The sequence below is a fragment of the Atta colombica genome, unplaced genomic scaffold (assembly GCF_001594045.1).
Source record: "Atta colombica isolate Treedump-2 unplaced genomic scaffold, Acol1.0 scaffold172, whole genome shotgun sequence".
NCBI classification, from domain to species: Eukaryota; Metazoa; Arthropoda; class Insecta; order Hymenoptera; family Formicidae; genus Atta; species Atta colombica.
In genome coordinates this window covers 522,065-527,932 of record NW_017259263.1, presented here as the reverse complement: position 1 = coordinate 527,932, position 5,868 = coordinate 522,065, and positions in this window count along the sequence as shown.

Below are 5,868 nucleotides of genomic sequence, written 5' to 3'. Positions count from 1 at the left end.
ATATATATATATATATATTTATATTATGTTCTGTTTTTACCGTAATATTCTATATGTTTTTAATATTGATAATGATCCGATTGCGATCGAAACGCCTGTTTGTTTATTTTTATTGCTAGCACATTGTATTAAATCTTAACTAAAGGATGTAATTGTTTTTCTTTACTTATGTTCCAATACTTATGTTCCAATACTATATTCTACATTAGCTATATAATTGAATAATTTTTTGGCTCGTAGCTCTTTTTCTTTCTCGTTTTCTTAAATCTATATATTATACGTTGCATCCCCATATTGATTTAAAAATTAAAGGGAATTTCTGGGAAATTCCTTAGTTCAGGACTTCTATGTGAAGTATTCTTACAATTTGTGACAGAAACCTCGAATAAGATCCAAACAATAAGATACCTGAGTGAAAAGTAACCTTTAGTTCTTGAAGTCTGACGCTGAAAATCTCAGGAATTGTGTTATATTATATGTATATACGTATCATAATGACAAAGGTTATAATTAATTTAGTAGCAATATTAGTAGTATCAGTGATTTTCAAAAGTTGTACAATTATTTCAATCAACTCCATTATTATGATATGCAAGAAATTCAAAAGTTATTGGAAAAACAAACTATTCAATTAAATTTCTTTTAAGGAAAAATCAAAAGTTTACCGACATCATTCAAAAAAACTTTCTGTGTGTACTTTGTATCTTTTTTAATTTATTATTACATGCATTATTATTAATCAGAAACATTATTATTTTTTAGAAATCACTGCAATCATATTTTAGATGCCGATGTATTCATCATATTTCTATTGTATCTTACAAAATCTATTCGTTAGAATACGCGTTGCGAAGAATGCACTTGTCGATAGCAGCTTAGGGTTAAACATCCACGTGTCGCTCCAACTTTCTATACGTTTCGAGAAAAATGGGCGGACGCATTTCCCAGTGGAAAACTATCCGGAATATCGACGAGCCTAGCGACGACGTAGCAAGCCATTCTACTGAAGTATCACCCACTTCCGAGGGTATAGTCTTCCCATATCTAAGAGCGGGTTGAACTATACAAGGTGTCCCGCAATAGAATATTCTTTCTAGATCAAAATAATATCAATTTTTTTATATATAAATATTGTAACGATTATTATTATTATTATCATCATTTAGATTACATTGCGTTAGCTTATATTATTAATAATTAATAATTGTTGAGTACAATTGAATAAGTATACATATATTATATTAATAATGGAATTCGAATAATCTCTCGCGAACAAAATTTTTGAAAAAATTTCTTTTTTCACATATAAAAATTCTGTGAATTACATTGACAATAGTATTCTTGAAAACATTCTATAGCGAAACACCCTGTGTATCGAATACGAGGGAAGTAATATCGGGTCTGCCGACGGGCAAATTGAGAGTTATGCATCTCGCGCTCGCGAACTCTCAGCAAGAGCGTGCAGCTGTGCTTGCAATGCACGCCGCTTGATCCAGCGAGACCGTGTGTCTTGCGTACAGAAAGAAGGTATTGCGTTTCAGGAAGATTTAACTGCGACGCGCCAGCTCTAAAGCCAACGACGACACTCGAAGGCCATATTTCCATTTTCGAGAAAACGCATTCGAAAGATCGTGCGAGAAAGAGATGGGAGTTTCGTAAAATGTCTCGTCGTTTCTGTTGAGAATGACACGTATGTCTATAATATCGACTCTCAAGCGCGATGATAGCTTCAACTATTTCAGAATTTTTTTAACAGATTTGAAATACACGTATATTTATATTGTATCATTTTTTCCTGCAGGTTAAAAAAAATTTTTTTTTCTTAATATTAAACAAAATTTTCTCTGAGATGAAAATCTTAAGTCTTGAAGCACTGATCACAAAGTTTTATACTTTTACGTATTTCTCGCGTATTTGATATTGATGCGCTATTCGAATTTTCTACGAGTGCCCCCTCTCTGCTTTCCATTACTATAATCTTGAAGACTCGCGTCGACAAAGATATTTCTGGATATTTCCAATTCTCGGAGAGGAAGGAAGTTTAAAGTCGCTTGGCAAGGGACCAATGCTCGTACTGTTATACCCTACTTCAAGATTACCAAGAAAGCAGCCAAGCAAACGATGCTTCTTCCCTACCATCTTCGTCACCATCAGAGTCATACGATTCCGTTCCCGAAGTGAAAGGACAAAGAGAGAGTGTACGCAGATCGAAAGAAAGATTTAATTTATCGGAGCCGAAGAGCAGACACGACTGAAAGTACCTGTCTTTCTTAATAGTCATCGACATTGCATTTATCGTAATGAGTTCATTCTTCTAGAGGGTGATATCGCGAATAATACCGATAGGATACTCATTTGGAAAGGAAGATTTTGCTTTGTGCCTTCGCGGCGTATTTGATGTTAAATATGGCTACTTGAGTTTAATTGATTTAATATAATATAATAGAAAAATAAAAATTGTTCTGTATTATTGATGTCGTATAATCATCATTATAATTATTGTTAAATAAGATCATTAATGTAATATAATTAATTGTAATTTATACATAGACGTAGCTATATGTGATAGTTATATTAATTCCAGAATTATTTTAAATGATATTGACATATATGAAATCATATATACGAATATCAAATTCAGTAATCATTACATTGCTCCGGATTATTGAGAAAAATTAATCGAGACGTATAAATGAGTACGATCTGCGATGCTATTTCCACTTGATATTACAATATTAATGTATAATAATGAAGTATTGCTTTAAGTACATGTAATGAAGTATATATGATATAATAATGAATAATAATAAGTGATAATAGATTTTTTTTTCATTGAAAAGGCACACATTTTATATATCTTTTTTCGATTCTTATATTCACGATAGGATCAAGACAACGCTTTGCTGTCAATTAGACGAAGCGAGTTACCGTCTGTGGGATTCCTATCAAAAGTAATGCACCGATATTCCCGGCAAGGAGCAGCCTTCGATCCACTCAAGACGTCTACGTGAAGGGTTTAGATAACAGCACGCCAGAGAGTCGAAACTTCGCCGCTTCCTTCTTCGGGGGCCAGGCCGCGCCATTGCTCGTCCTTTTTCCATTCCTGCCACTTGACGATCCCTTGCTCCGTCCTCCCACCCTCACCTTTTACTCTCCATGCTCCGGACGTGCCCGCGAACTTCCAAGCGACAGTTTGACAAAATGCAGATTTCCTTCGTTTCCCTGACAACGATCGGTTTTTCTGCTTCCCTTTCTTCTCCATCCCTTTTTCTTCTTTTTCTTTTTCTTTTTAGTCTTTTCAACCTTTTCCCACAGCCTTTTCTCACTTCGTCGTCTTCTTTCGAACAGTGCTCCGTCCCACTACCAGCAATCACCTCTTTTCCCCGCTCCTTTGCTTGCACTTCCAAAGCTTTCCCTTTTCTCTCTTAGCTACTTCGTTTTTCTATGTATTTCTGTTCAACCGTAGATCTTTGGTCTGCCCGAACCAGATCCTGCGAATAATATCCGCAAGAGTTTACCACTAGAAAAACTGAAGTGGTTAAAATAACCGTTTGTGAATTTCAGTCTCTTTATTTAGTAGACATACATGCCATATGTAATTGTTCATTCGAAAAAGAATTTGACTGTTTCAATTGATTATATATAAGATATAACATAATAACATTGCATTGTAGTAGTGCAGTCTATAATAGGCTAGGTTGGCTCAATCTGACGGATGCTTTTAAAACGCAGTAGAAAAAAAAGAGAAAAGAGAGACATATTCTCCCGTCAAGTATTCTCCCTTTCACGGTGGATGAATCTCAGCGAATGGCGTTCCTAAAAAGAGATAAGCGCGAAAAAGAGATTTTTTTCCCGGATGGTTGATGTTGTTGGTCGGATGGCCGGCACAACTTCTCGCCCCCCATTCCTCTCTTCACTATCCTTCTCATAAATAATAAATGGCCAAATGGAGCCTGGCCAGACAGCTGGTACATTTACTTCCGGCTCAACCACGTACGCTTTAAAGCATTTCCCGCGTGTCGCGTTGGAAAATAGAAAAATGGGAGGCGCGTGTCTTATCTGCTGCTTTAAGTGCGTCACTTATTTTCAATAGCGTGAAAACGAGCGTTGTCTAAAGGAAAAAATTCAGTCCATTGTAGCTTGAAAAATCGCCATGCCACGAAATATAACTGCGTCCTTAATAACAACGAATCTGCTATTATTTTTCGTAAAATTTCCTCACGCCCGCGCCGATTTCTTTTCTTTTTAAGTAGATAGGAAATATAGTTGCCAAAATACATATACTTACATAATAATATCATTATATAATATAATCGATAACAATGTCGTATCACGACCATTAAAGTTGCAAGATAATGCTCCAATCTTTATGCATTATTTACGTATGTCTCTCACAAATGGTGTGAGCCGCGGCCGGCAATTTACCGAATGCACCGAATATACGACCATCTGCACGATTTATTCCCGTTATTCATACATTTCAACGATCATCTAAAATTCTGCAATTGTACGATTGTGGCTACATTTTGTCGACACAAGCACTTTACGGTGTAAAATGACGATAACTAAAGCATACATGGGATTGCAACCTTAGCACTTTTTGTGTATATTAGAACATTTTTATCTCATTTAAAATTAATTTAGAATTTATTCTCCAATGTAAAATTGCTACTTCAAAATGTGTAATTACATATTTATTTTATGTCCTGTTTTTCATAATACATGAATCTTGTTCATATTTTTTATCAGCAATATTAATATTTAATTACAAAGTAATTTAATAACCTAATATTGATATGATATTCGTTTTTTCAGAGTATAATTAAATAACCTAATTGATTCGTATATTTGTCAACACATGATCATATCTATAATATATCTACATAACATATCTACGTATAATGATATAATACTACGTATAATGATATAACATACGTATATTAATATTGTGATATTTTGATATGCATGGCAAGTGTAGAGAAAAATTTTTATCTTAAATAATAAAATATTGTACAATATTTCACAACAATCTGAAAACTGAATAATGTACAAATATTTCAAGATTATATTTATTATTAAGATTATATTTATATCTCACATTTCATGTTTCATAATTAATTAGTGTAAATAATAAATTGTAACATAATTAATTGTAAATAATTTGAACCACACAGTTATTTTCAAATAATTGAATATATAAAATTATTTTATAAAAAAAGAATAAATAAAATTTATTTTATAAAAAAAGGAGAAATAAAAATTCTTGAAACATAAAGAATTATAAGAAAATATTAAGAATTAATTCATTTTTCTGTTTTTACTGTTTTAATTTAATAATAAAAATAAAATCTGTTAGCTAAAATTTACATATTTACTTTATATATTAACTTACTTAACTTATTTATTAGCGATACTCTAATTGTATGTTTGCGATAGAGAATATAATGTAAATAATTCATTGTCAGACTATATCTACATTTTTCGTTTCCGCTTAAAATCAGACGATCTTTTAATAAAATAATTTCGCACTGAATTCTTGAAATTTAATTAATTTATCAAACGGTATTTGTATTTAATAATTGTTTTTATTTTTTCTTCTTTAATTTCATATCTTCTTCTTTTACTTTTCTCTCCAGCATTGCATGCTTTCTCGTTAATGTTATTAATGATATTTTTCTCGAATAACGAGTAAATGTACATAGTCGTTGTACAGATGTTCGACTCGCTAGTCCATCTCGAAAAAGCCAAGGAAGTCGCTTGAGATGCATGCAAAATGTATAGCGTATATTATTGAAGTCAAGCATTACGCGGCCACAAAGTAGCAAGATGGAAGGTACGTATCATATATAACGTTGAATAAAATACGAG